The sequence below is a fragment of the Monodelphis domestica genome, chromosome 1, assembly GCF_027887165.1.
Source record: "Monodelphis domestica isolate mMonDom1 chromosome 1, mMonDom1.pri, whole genome shotgun sequence".
NCBI lineage: Eukaryota > Metazoa > Chordata > Mammalia > Didelphimorphia > Didelphidae > Monodelphis > Monodelphis domestica.
In genome coordinates, this window is record NC_077227.1 from 576,807,481 (window position 1) to 576,822,332 (window position 14,852).

Sequence of the window (14,852 nt, forward strand, 5' to 3'; positions counted from 1 at the left end):
AGCATTTATTAAGTATCCACTATATCTTGGAATTTATGCTAGGGATATAAAGAAAGAAGTGTAAAAATAGTCCATATCCTCAAGGAATTTTCATTCTTTTAGTTGAGACTGTTCATTCACATATACATGAATATATACTCTAATTACATATATAATGCATACAGATATGATATGATATATAGATACTCTTTTTCTTGAGTAGCATCAGTCTCGTCTTGACTCTTTGTGATTCAATTTTAGGTTTTTCTTGGCCAAGATGTCAGAGTGGTTTGCCATTTCCTTCTCCAGCTCATTTTATAGATGAGAAATTGAGGCAAACAGGAGTCAGTGACTTACCCAGGGTCACTCAGTTAGTAAGGGCCTGAGGCAGGATTTGAGTTCATGAAGATTAGTCTTCATAATTCTAAGACCAGTGTTGTATGCATTACATCTAGTATCTGATATATATATGTATATATATATATATATATATATATATATATATATATATATATAATGTGTGTGTATGTATGTGTGTATGTGTGTCTCTGTAATATATATGAAAGATACACTTCCAATATATCATTGTGATAAATAGACCTTTGATTTCTGGAATTTCATCCAGAAAAAGCTGCTCAATAAGTCAACTTTAAAGGTAGCGATAACTATTGTTCTTCGTGTGTTCTTCCTCCCTCTGGAACATATATCATGACATTTTCTTCCTCAAATTCCTTTGATAGGGGCTGTTTAGTGGTTAATATTAAGACTCTTTCATCATGTCAAAGTAAAAAGTCTTTCAGCCCATATGGCACAGTGGAAATGGCCCAGGGTCCCACCAAAAAGACTTGACACTTACCTATAAAATAAATTATAAAATAATTATAAAATAATTTATTTTATAGGTGTCAAGGTAGCATAGTGTATAGAGAAGATATGGATTCAAATATAGTCTCAGACACTTCCTAATGTGTCATATTGGACAAGTCATTTCACCCCAAGTGTGTAGCCTTTGCTGTCCTCATGTAAGGATAGACACACTAAGGGAAAGGCTAGGACTGTGTGCTATTTCTTTCAGAATTTAAAATATCCTTATAAGATCAGGAGTCTAAACAGGAGATTACTGACATAATACTTTTGAGTTTTAGTTTCAAGGACAATGTACAATCTATTGTAAACTACAAAACACTATAATAGGTATTTTGTGTACAAAGGAGAATAAAGAGATGAGTAAAGATGAATGAATGAACAGGTTAAGTGTTTATAATGTAATAGGCATTGTCCAAATTTCTGAAAATAGTGATCAAAGTGATACACTCTCTGTGTTAAAGGAGCTTTCAATTGACTCATGTAAAGATTAAAATTTAGGGAAGCTGAGGCAGGTAGAAATTAGTTTCTCTCTGCAAGGAGTATTATATTTTAGAGGTTTATTAAAGGTTGAGGATTAAAGAAAATACAGAATGAGAAAACACGTGTCTCACTTATATTATCAAAAGAGTCACGTCTGCTTGCAAGAGGAAACAGGAAAGAGCCAAGAACCTTTCCAATCAGGTTAAATACCCCTTCTCGATCTCGGCCCAGGTGAGAATTCAGTGATATTACAAAGCCTTCTGGGGAAGTGGAGCAAGGAATTCTGGGGATTGAAGTCCTGGATTCAAGGCCATTTTTATATTCCCTCGTTTTATTCTTATTGGGAAAGGTTTCCCCAAAAAGGATCATAGAAACATAATCAATTTAAAGATTACAATAATTTGCAGATAAGAGAAAAATAAAGAACAAAACCAATAACTGCTGGATGCATTGACAAAAAATCAATTAGGTGACAGTCCCCTTTGGCATGAAAGTATACATACAAATAAATGGTCAATCAACCACCCCCAAAGTTCATTTTTGTGTAGCTTGTGATCTGGAGGCTTCTTCATGGTGTCTTCTCCAACAGTTCAGTTTATGAATTCAGAGAGGTATCATCTTTCTTTACCTAAAATTCTTCTAAAAAGGAATTTAAACTTTGCAATTTAAAATAATAATATTTTTTACATTCCCCCATTAAGAGGGTGATCGAAAAACACAGGATCATTTAGGGATGCATGGCCAAGGTATGAGATATATGAATCAATTGATAAGAGAAATTAAAAAGATATCAGAAAAATCCAAATAAAAAAGAAAAATTTCTGGATGAAAATATAGACTCTCAAAGTCTTATGTGTAAAATTCCAAGTAAAAAGAAAAATAAACCTATAACAGGTCCTTGAATCAGGGCCCAATTAAAATGATATAAGCAATGATGCATTTACCCAGTCAGTAGCCAGGACTACAGAAAGGTACCACACTATGAAAGACAGAAAAGGGACCAGATTATAGGAGCCAAGGTTGAGATAATTCGTAGAATATGTAACAGGGAAGACCTGCCTTTAACACATGTTAAACAGCTGCAACCTCGAAACCCAAACATGTTCAAGTCCTCTTTGTCTAGGCTTAAAATTACATCAATCCCACCAGGATTGGTTGGTCTCTTTGACCTTGTGCTCAATTGGCACTATGCAGTGGCTCTTTTGTGTATATCTTGTCCTGGAATCAGACAGAATCATTAAGTAAAGTCCCATAACTTATTTTAAACAATTAGTGGCATCATTTTTATAGTCTCAAGCTTTTGGGTGCATGAATTAGCAAATGTATCTTAAACTTATATTACTGCAAAGTCAAAAAGTTAAAGAAAATCTTAATGCTGGTGACGTGCTTCAAATATAAAAAAGGAGAGAAAATATATAAAAAACCTGAAAAAGTATATTGCACATGCAAGAAAAATATAATAATAAGTCTTTTAAAATTCAAAAATATAGCTTATAATCATTGACACTCTATGTCAGCTAAGAAAATATAGAATACAAGGCTTTCTCACCAAAAATGAGATCCATTTCCTCTCCATGTCTGGACATGCTCCATTGTGAGTATAAGGCAAATGAATTGAGCAAGGTAACACTTTTCACTTTTAAGGAACAGTAGTACAAATATGTAGATATCAATATCCCCAAAATTCTCAATAGCCCAATTAATTACAATAGCAAACAAATACACTATCATATTTCACATAAGTTGCTGTATGGCATTTTAAAAAGCATATTAATTGATGGATATTTGTCACAAGTTTTTACAAATGTAGCAATTCTTTCAACCTTGGTATTTAAACATATTTTTAAACAAAGTAAAACTCATTTCAGGTTTAGGACATCATCAAGAAATATCATTCTGGTGGAAGTAAAGCAATGAGCTGAAGAGTATAAATGAGAGGTGCTCCTTTTTTGGAGGCTTTTTTAGGGGTACAAATGCCCCAAGATCCATTCACATATTTAGAAATGCGGGAAGATTGGGGGTTATAAAATGTATTTCACTTCAGCTAGAATTGGCCTTACACCTTGTGTTAGGGGCAGGCAAAAATGACCAGAGATTGTTAAAAAAAATAACAAAAATCATATTTAAAAAACCCTTAAATCAGTTGAGATATTTAGCACATTAAATTTTCCAAAGGTTGTTATAGCAATTGTGACCAGTTCTGAAGTCCATCTGTACTCTATGTGACAATTTACAAAGTCAAAATAGAAGGGCTGTTTATAGGGAAAAGCAACAGAATTTTAAAACTCAGTACATTAAATGAACAGTATAACAGAATAATATTGAATCCAGTAATATATGAACTTAAAATCACAAAGTTATATCTTAAACAAAGCAAACAGTAAAATGCAATAGAATACAGAGATTTTTTTTATGAACCATTTTATAAATCTTAAAATATAGTCTTTAGTCTCTTTAAAGTTCTTTTGGGGTTTTTTGTTTTTGTTTTTGTTTTTAATTATCCATTTAGATGCCTATTGTTTGAAGGCAGAGTGGTAAGGGCTAGGCAATGGGGGTTTAGGGACCGATCAAGGCCCCACAGCTGGGAAATATCTGAGGCCAGATTTTAACCCAGAACTGCATGTCTTTAGGCCTGGTTCTCAGTTCACTGAGCCACCCATTTGCCCCTTCAAAGTTGAATCTTTGGACTGAATCTTTCTTCTGGCATGCAGGTGAAATCAATGAAATTACCAGAACAGTCAAAAAGTATCCTTTTAAATAGCCCATTGCTTTTAAGTCCCTGTTTGAAAAAGTCTGTTTCTTCTCCTCTCCCTTTTCTCTCTCCTCTCCTACACTCTGATCTGCCCACGTGGAGCCAATATCCCCATTTGTTACCAGCTGGTAGAAATGAGTCCTGAGCAATCTGCTCCAAGGATCTGGGTTGAACAAGGACAGGTTGAGCAAGAGAGAGCACAGGGGTAGGCCAGAAATGACAGGAACGCAGTCAAGCAGGGCCGGGAGCTGGAGCACCGGGTGAGGATGAAGAGAGGCCAGGATCGGGGTCTGTAGGCAGGAACGCACGCAGGCAGGGAGAAGTGGACGAGCCGGTGGGAGGGAAGGGCTCAAGAAGTCTGAAGCAGATGGCTGCCAGCAGGAGCTGATCAAGATGGTTTTCTAAAAAAAGCAGCTTGGAGAAACGTGGCTTAAATTTTTTTTTTTTCTAGGCACTAGCTATTAAAGTTTAGTAGAGAAAAGAATCAGAAGATTGAGATATTTCACTTTTCCAAAGTGGTTGCCAAAACTGTAAAGATTAAAATTTAGGGAAGCTGAGGCAGGTTGAAATTAGTTTCTCTCTGCAAGGAGTATTATATTTTTAGAGGTTTATTAAAGGTTGAGGATTAAAGAAAATACAGAATAAGAAAACATGTGTCTCAACTACATTATCAAAAGAACCGCGTCTGCTTGCAAGGGAAAACAGGAAAGAGCCAAGAGCCTTTCCAATCAGGTTAAATACCCCTTCTCAATCTCAGCCCAGGTGAGAATTCAGTGATATTATAAAGCCTTCTGGGGAAGTGGAGCAAGGAATTCTGGGTATTGAAGTCCTGGATTCAAGTCCATTTTTACACTCAGGAGAGACATGAAGTATTGATCAACAGGAGATAGCTTAGGAAATCACAAACATAGTGAGTAGAATCAAAGAGAGTTTAATTTTGACATATCCTTTCAAAATATAGTGACACAATGGTGAAAAGACAATAGTTATTGTTTTGGGTCTGGGAAAGCCAAGATAGAGTGTACTCTTACCAATAACAAGGCCTCAGATCCAGAGTCTGAATGCCAGAATGAAAAAGGAAGGAGGATCCAGAGTGTCTTGGAAAGAACAAAAGAGTCAATTTTTAAATATTTAGAAACTGAAATGAGTAGTTCATAGGATTATATGATTCTCAGCTGTCAGGGATCTTTTAACACAAAAGTTCCTGACTAAATCCATTTTCATCCTGAGGTTATCTTGTCTAACTTCTCTATTTTATCAATCAATCAAACCATCAACAGGCATTTCTTATGTGTTTAACCTGAGCATGGCACTGGCCTAGTCATTGGAGAAATAAAGACCAAAATGAGGCTATTTCTTACCTCAAGAAGGAACTGACAAGGTCTGGAGAGAGAAGACAGCTTGTTTAAGGTCAGAGAGGTGGCAGAGTTCATATGAACTCTTCTTGGGCCGAGCTAGGTAACAAAGGTGTCAGAGCTCTCCTTCCTTAAGGGTTTAGGTGTCCTCATTCCAAATCCAGTGTCCTAGCTCTAATTTCTTAGCATGTTTATTATGATATTATCTCTTTTTTGGATTCTTTGATGCTGCTCTTTCCTGGTTCTCTTCCTAGTTAAGTATTTCATAGCAGGGACTATTCTTTGCCTATCTTTGAATCCCAGAGTTTAGCACAGTTCTTCATACATACTAAAACCTTAATTAATGATGGTTGATCAACCAGCTTTCTGGTTGCTCTTTTTTGATCTCTTGATGATTTACCATCTTCTTTCTTTCTCCTAATACTTTCTCCTACTGTTTATTCTCCTCATTTTTTTCTTCTAAACTTTTACTCACTTATTGATTTAATTTTTTCCATAATTATGATCATTCGATGAATATAAAGATTACTCCCAAATCTCACCTTAAAGTTTCATTTGCAATAATACTAGCCAATTATAATAGCTCTCATATATATATTTTTTCCATATACATATATATATATATATTTAAGTTTTGCAAAGAATTTTACAAGTACCACCTACTTTTATCCTCAAAACAACCTTTAGGGTTAAATGTTATTATTATATGCACTTTAAAGATGAGGAAACTGTAGTACATATCAGAATTCAAATACAAACTTCACTCTTGAGACTTATAGAGTCTCAGTTACCTAAAGATTTATGCTGAGTAGTTTCCAGCATGGGACATTTGGCATTACCCCACTGTAACATTATTCCATTCCATACCTACACCAGCTATTGCACTGATATTGTTTTTCCTGGGAGCTCATGCCTCTTATTTACTTTCTTAGCAGAGATTAGTCCTACATTCAGGTGGCTGTTCCCCATTATAGGACAATTTCAACTAATTTAAAATTGTTTGGGACATCTAGGTGGCATGGTGGATAGAGTTCTGGGTTTGGAGTCAGGAAAACTCATGTTCATGAGTTCTAATCTGCTCTCTGACATTTATTAAATTTGTGACCCTGGGTAGGTTCCTTTTCCTGTTTGCCTGAGTTCCTGATCTGGAAAGAGAACTGGAGAAGGAAGTGGTAAACCACTCTAATATCTTTGCCAAGAAATTCACAAATGGGGTTATGAAGAGTCATACATAACTGAAACATAATTGAACAATAACAAAAATATTTCTCTTTCAACAATTTTTGGAGTTCTTATATTCCAGAAAAAGTAATTTCCTTTCTTGGGGGACCATCTCCCCTTTACAGGAGACCCTGTTAACCTGTTTTCATCTAAAAAAGGGGGAAAAAAGACTCCCTGAACACTTCAGTTCCCACACTATGAGTTCTATTCAACCATTTCCCTTTTAATAGTCTTTACAAAGAAGTAATTCGCTTCAAAGATATGACAAGAATAAATGTACAAATAACAAATCCCCCAACATACATGCACACTCCAAAATCTTTAGTGCACACACTACACTGTACAACCTCCTTTTTTATGGGAAAAAGACTCAAAACGTTCCTAAGGTCTTCATAGCATTGGTCTTACCAAATTCATGTCCAAATGCAATTTGATATCTAGATGACTCTTTATCTCAGCTTCCATTGGCTTGAGGTATTAAAGGTTGTTTCTTCTCGATAATAATGCTTCACTGACTTTGGAGTGCTGATTCTGAAATTAAGTTTCCCAAACACCCTCCTGACATTTAGAAACTCATAAGATTGAAGAGGTTCGTTCCACTGCCTTGAACTATAAAGAAAAACAACAACAATACACATGAAGTCCATGGACAAAGGCCTGCTTCTTGATGGCTACATGACTCCTTACAGGATTATCTCTCACCAAAAATTTTACGTGAACCCAAATTATATATGTAAAGAAATTTCAATCTTTAAAATTCTAAATTTTAGTTATTATTGTGATAGGCAATAAAATTTTGTCGAGTAAAGTGGAATCAGAAATGTTTTTTGAGATGCCACCATGACTGACAATCTTCTCCGTCTTACAATCTCATTCCTATTATTCTATCTTAACAAAACAAACATTTTCATATACAAAGAGAAAGATGGTATACAAATGAAATTACAAGTCTCATATATTTAGCTTACTTTTCTTCATATAAATTTAATAAATTCCATCCATATGTGTCCCACCTCCTCCCCACCCTCATTGCATCACACAGAGAATCAAACACGTACATACAATTAAATCTTTCTTGTTTTACTTTTCTATTCACTTTCTGGAGGAAACATTCCCAGTTTATTGTTCCAGCTTTAATTTTGTGATTGTGTATAATTTCCCACAATTTGTTCAGCCATTCCCCACTTGATGGGCATATCCTGAGTTTGTCAGTATTATAAAAACATAATGTTGATTTATGTGAATTTACTTCATATCCCAATACTTTGCTAAAATATTGACAGTTTTGAGTAACTTTGTAGTTGACTTTCTAGCATTTTCCACATATACCATTATGTCATCTACATATGTGTAGAACACAGGAGCAGGGAAGGACTATTTTTTCCTGCCCTTTTGCTAAGGACAGTGGAAAACCAAGGAAGGTATTTTTTTCAAAGACTCAGGAATAAGGGCCATAAAACAGTGTACTGGGAATTGGACTTTACTACATGAGGCACAACTTTTCTTTCTTTCTGGTTTTTTTTTTGCCTAATTGACTCAGAGACTGCAGAAAAGTTCATTTACTGTAATCAATATCACTTTACATCTCACCTCAGTCAAAAACTACATTCTATGTTCAATAGCAATTAGACAGATGGACAACGATGGGAGTATTGAAGGGAATGGGACAAAAGATTTAATACCAGCTTGCTTTCATCCAAAAATATATTCCAAGGCAATAGCTTATTGTAGGATATTAGGTTTGCAACCTCAAGGGAAGGGATCCCAAATGGGGCTATAGCTAAAAGTCAGAAAACTCACAGAACAGTAAGAGAAATTCCATATACCCCTGGTCCAACTACTTTCCACTTAACATAGTTAAGATCTGATAAATAACAATAAACAGCTGCCATGGAAAGGAGAGGAAAGAGAACAACTGTTTGAAAAAGGTATTTTTGAGAACAGACTAAAGGAATAGAGAAGATAATGGCCACAAATCAATTTTAAGGATATACCATTTGTTTTTTATCTCTCCAAAATGGAGAATTGTAACCACTTGTTTTCTTTTATCATTTCATAGAGAATAAAGATGCACTTAAACATATTAGGTAGGAGATTAGATATTGTAGTTATTTAATATTTATTGGATGATGCAAAGTGGCAAAGGACAATCACTGGCAAACATGTGGAGGGTACATGTTCTCTACCACATATGTTAATGTGTTAGTCAGCAAGTATTTATTGAAAAGCTAGACATAGCATGCATAAATCTCCCTTATTAAACAATTCCCAGGCTTTTTACTCTGAATTATTTATTTATTTTGATCTGTTTAGTAGGCTTTGACATGAATAACATGGGAACAATTTTGTTAAAGATACATTAGATGAAATTAGATCTGCTTCAAAAAAAACATTTATTAAGCATATACCATGTGCAAAGTCCTGTTAGATATTGAATATGCAATAATAAAAATAAATCATTTCCTTCTCCTCTAACAGGTTCCATTCTACTAGAATTAAAATGTACATAGAATGTCATTTGAAATAGTTTTTACATAATCACCTCATTTGATCCTCAAAACCACCCTTTGAGGTAGGTATTGTTCCCATTTTACAGATGAGTAAACAGACAATTGGGGGGTGGAGAAGATCTTAGTTACTAAAGAAGACTACAAAGGATAAGCATGAAAAATTAAAATGGTATATAAGTAATTTGAAGTTTTTTAGGTGTAGGCTAAAGAAAGTTTATAGGCTCAAGAAAAAGAATAAAATTATAGGGGTCAAGGATAAGTATTATTGACTAGAATAAGAAGAGAATTAAATCCATTAATCAGGTAGAAATTTGTATCAAACATTTCACCACCATTCCTAAATTCAATGTAAGCAAGTGGCTTTCAAATTGAATGAAAATGAGGCTGAGTTTGTGTAATGAATGAATGGATATTGTCTAGCACACCGAGGTAGGCATACCTGAAATTTCCATGATAGTTGGTTGAATGAAAAGATTTCAGTTGCTCTGTGGGACCTCGAGAGTCAGTCATGTAATGGATCATTCAAGAGAAGAGTAATTATGTAAATAACTTAGAATGTGAGTACCATCAAGGCTAGAACTGAGTAATTTTCCTTCATATTCAGTCCTAATTATCTTTGATCAGTAATAAATAATAATTATATCTGAATTTGTATATTGTCTTTCTTGGCTCTTGTACACAAAGTCTAAAAATATACATATTGGAAGACAAATAGGCAGACAGAGACAGAAAGAAAATACAAGGATTGAATATTCAACTATATGGTAGTAACAGAAGAGGGGAGGAAGGTAAGTTGGGGCCAGGAATAGCAAATCTTCAAAGAAAGGTAATTAAGCACGCTGGAGTAATTAGAAGTTCTTTTAGAGTTGGAGGCTTGAGTAATTGAGTGGTATAGTATGTATTCACACTAGACCAGTTTTGAAACCAAACCTGAGTTCAAATACTGTCTTAGGTAATTATTATTATAAAAACATTCTGCAAATCAATTTCTTTAACCCTTTTCTCTATTACCTATAAAAGAGGGATAATTGCATCTTTGTATCACATTTATAAGGAACAAATGAGGCAGTTGCTGCAAAGTATTATATAAATATTAATTATTGTATTTTTATTAGAGCTTAAGTTTGGGAAGTCAATGAAAAATAAAAACTATGGAGTCAAATATAAGGTAATCTCAATTACTTGTTAGGAAGAGTTGGAGACCCAGACAGTTAGAAAAGATTACCAGGGTTCAAAGAAGGGCTTTCTTGATTGCCAAAGATGACAAACTTGTGATCTTTTTCATGGACACTTCATGTTTGTCCACTTTCCTCAAATCAATGGGGAAAAAAAAGACAGGAGACTATCTTAGCCTGCTCCTCATCTTCCTGATTCGCAACATCTGCTATCTATATTCTGCTCACTCACTGTCCTTCATTTAAATAGTTAAACATTAATTTTAAATAATCTTAAATACATCAACATTCTTATAAGCATAAGGATCCATAAGAGCTCATTAACAAACTCATCAACGATTTCAGTATCGATAAATCCAATTATTTTTTCTTCATCCTCATCTCTTTGCTATTAGCATTATTGGTGCACCCTGCCTTCTAAAATAAACAATCTGTATCTTTTGTCTTCCATTAAAATATACTACCTCAGATTTTTACCATTCTTTTTGAGTGATGCTTTCTCTTTCACTCTCTTTGGCAAATCTTTCTCCTAGTGCTACCTAATTTCAGGGATTCATCAAAATACATTTTGTAGCCCTCTCTACTGCACTCTTTACTTTGTTTCCAATAAAGAAAATTGGTGATACTTGGAAATTGTTATATAAAAGAACAAAAAGTGGGTAATACGTTCAAAGACATTTTGAGAATGTGATTACAGATATATTTTTAGTTATAAGATACCTAAATATCCTAAAATTAGGGAGTGACTAAGTAAATCATATCTTATTGATAAAATGAAATAGGATAATACAATTAAGAAATTAGTTTAGGAATGTAAAGAACTCTTATATCCTTTCATGAAAAGATTCAAAGTAGAAAAAAAGTAGAACTAAGTAAACAAAGTACCTATTAACTATAACCATGTGACAGGAAAAGAGTGAATGGACAAAGTTGGTGGAGGCTCAGAAGAACTGAATAAAAAACAAAGTGTTAAATGATTAATACATAAGGAAAGCAAAGAATTATAAAACAAGCTTAGATGATTTTGTTAATGTTTATTATTTTTTTTTAATTTATTGTAAATGTTTCAATAGGAAAAATATCTTTGAGTTGATCCCTAAATCTCATTTTATCCTCTCCTGTACTACAGGTATCTGTCTTTCTATTGGACCTTTTTACCTGTTATTCATCTGTCACCTGAGATGGAATTTTTTTCAAAACAAAACCATTAACTTTGCTCACAAATCAATTCCCACTCCACAATTTCCCTTACCTCTTATCAATGGAACTTCTATTCTCCTAATTCCCCAGAGTTGAAAATAGTCATTTTCTCATCTCTCTATTTCATTTCACGACATCCAATCAGTAATTGAGTCTTGTCTCATAGTTTTTTTTTTTAATGTTTTCATGTCCATTAGTTCTTTTTCTATTGTTATTATCCTACTAAAAGTTGTTGTAACCACACACCTATTCACTGGTGTGACCTCATGACTGATCTCCTTACTACAAGTTCTTTTCAATCTACCTTACTTCCTGCCACCAAAACCATTCTATTTTAATGTTGCTAAAATCATGCTACTACTTTGAATAAAGACTTTTGTGGACAACTGACCTAAAATTTATTGCATTGTCTTCAAAGCCCTGAATATTCAGACTACAAAAATTTTATAACCTTTTATAAATTTATAATATGGGCTTCCTATTCTATATAGGATAATTTCTTCACTAGCTATGAAAACAATGATTATTTGGACTCTACCTGAAGAAATTTTGCTTCAGGTATTCATAGCCACACTAGGTAGCTTGTAATTCTAATTGTCAAAACTGATTATTTTTTTCTTTATCAAGAGCTAAAATCTGATTCCCTACAACATGTGCCAATTGATCCTTGTTCTGCCTTGTAACACTCATGTATTCCCCCATTTTTGTTTTCTCCAGGCTTAATATCCCACTTTCCTTGAACTCATTCTCCTGTGACATAATCATTTTCTCAAAGATTATATCAGGACCATAGGATGCTTATTAGACAAATCTTCCATGTAGCTTTTGTGAGTTTTTTTGTGAGTTTTTTCAAGAATATGTCCAAAAACGAGGCTTAGATTTATAGAATTCCTATATGAAATTATATGCCAACATTAAAGTAATTTACAACAGTAAGACATTCAGTTGTGTAGGTTAGAAAGAAAGTGAGGGAAATAGAGAAAAGGGATAGAATTAATTCTTTCTCCCTCTCCCCCAAAATTACTTTGTAAACAATTAATAAATGTTGAATATTTAAAGTGCTATATAAGTTGAAAAGTGCTTCTCTGCTTTTAGTTCTTTTTAGTTCACATTTTTTCTTCTTTCTCTATAGCTTCTCTGTCACTGGGCACAACATGAGCAAAGACACACAGGATTGAAAATGGAGACTTTACTTAGAAGACATTGAGTAGTATATAATGAACAACTGTCTGATTCAGTTGATTATGTTCCACTTTTTCTCTGTCCTTATGACCACTCCCCTAGTTAAAGTTTTAATTACCACTCTTCTTACCTGTCTTGCTTATTCTATTTTCTGTTTACACTAAATAATCATTTATATCACTGCTCAAATGATTTTAGCCATTCTTTTCCTTAAATATCATGAGTAATTCCTGAATGCTTCCTAAGGAGAAAAAGGTGTTTGTTTTGCTTTATTGAGTAAAGTTCAAGATCTTCAGATTTTGAACTTTCCATCTTTCCTAAGTCATCTCTTGATACTTTTCTTCATACAATATACATTTCAGTATAAATTTTTCTCTTATGATCATATTTTCCTCTATGACTAAAATGTCCTTCATTCTGTTTTTCATTTTTACCCATTAAAGCCTGAACAAAATGCAAATGCTTTATCATGATATAGCTGATACCAAACTGTATTTTCAAATGCCCAGAATCCCTGGGTTCAAAAGTGATTCCAGACACTTAATACTTATATGACACTGGTAAAACCAATTCACCTTTTATGAAATTTCTTGGCCTTAGTTTCTTCATCTGCGAAATGGTAAGATAGGACTTCATATCATCCATTTTTTCTGCTTCTAATTCATCATTTCCTCTCCAATTCAAGTAATAATGTTCTTTTTCCTAAATCCATAAATTATACATTTTAATTATCTATGCTGCACATCATGTGACATTGGATATTACAGTTTTCAGTATTTGTGTCTTATCCTTATATGTTTGTAAGTCTTTGAGGATTGAATGAATGCTAATTAACAAACATTTATTAAATACTGTGATCGAGAGAAATGGGCTGAAGAGATGAAATGAATGAAATGAAAGAGAAGAGCTCAAAAGAGCAGATAGAATCCTCCAGACCCAGACCCAGTGGGGGAGGGGAGAGGATTCTATAGAAGGTTGGAAAGGAAGGGCAGTTGGCCAAAGCTGCCTTTTGGACACTTCTTCAGTGGTCTGGTCACTTCACCACTTGGATTTCACTTCTCTCTGGCCAACCTCTCTGAAAGAGGAAGGCTGAAGAAGTGCTTGGCTTTTACCTTCCTTGACCTGGATGAATTGAAAGAGTCTGGCCCAGGGAAGATCTCAGCTGGATATAACACTGTTTTCCCTTAGGGGAGGTCAATTTTATTTCTTCTGAAGGGACTTTGAATTGAAGCCTTCTATCAGAGATAGGAGATTATAAATTAGGGAAATTCCTTTCCCTCTCTCTTTTTAATTTCCCTATCCCTTCTTTCCCAAAAGAGAATGAATTAGACTTTCAACTATAAGAAATTATCTTTCAACATTTGTAGTAGGAGGGAGAGTTTAAAATATTCAGAGAAGAAGGTTAGGGAGGGGTGACTCACCATCTGTTAAGCAAAGACTCCATTAGGCTGCCTAGCAGGGAGAACAAGAAGGAAGGTGTGCCTTTGAATTCATTCCCCTTACCTCAACCTGCTTCCTGGGGCAACATCTATTCATTCCCCATCTCTTAGTATACACCTCCACTACAATATCTATTAAGTAGGGAAGTCTTATGTCTTATTTAAAGCATATATATATATATATATAACATATATATATTCCCTATCATGTAATAATTTCATGTAATATTTAAACCTTTTATCTTATTCAGTGATCTGTGCATAGTAACATAATATTAATTTACTGAATAATTTTATATAATTTTGTTCAGTTATGCAAGTCCAACAGGACACAAGCTTTCATGGATCATAGATTTAGACTTGGAAGAGATCTTCAAGATTATCAAATCTACTTATCCTTGAGACAAATAAATTTAGAGAGATATCACACAGGTCCTCTGCCTCTAAATACCCACTGCCTCCAGTTTAGTATCTAAATACCATGAACATTATATTCTGTAAGTGGAAAGTTTGGAGGGAAATGCCTTTTTCATATTTTGACTTTCACCAATAATGGTAGTTCTTTCTCAACAGATAAAGAAAAAAATAATTTTCTATAGATTATATATATATGTATATATATATATATATAACTCATTGAAAAATAATACAGCTTATACAATTTTACCATCCTTCTGTCATCATACTGCAAG

The 14,852-nt window shown here is 33.9% G+C and overlaps 1 long non-coding RNA gene across 1 annotated transcript; it reads right to left on the minus strand.

Annotated features, from left to right (window-relative positions):
* Positions 1 to 1,231: 1,231 nt before the first annotated feature.
* Positions 1,232 to 14,188, minus strand: LOC107650873 (uncharacterized). The gene is made up of 3 exons (XR_001627105.2): positions 14,143 to 14,188; positions 13,297 to 13,423; positions 1,232 to 7,263 (listed from the first exon to the last, which is right to left on the minus strand). It is a non-coding gene; the product is annotated as an uncharacterized LOC107650873 (long non-coding RNA).
* Positions 14,189 to 14,852: the final 664 nt, after the last annotated feature.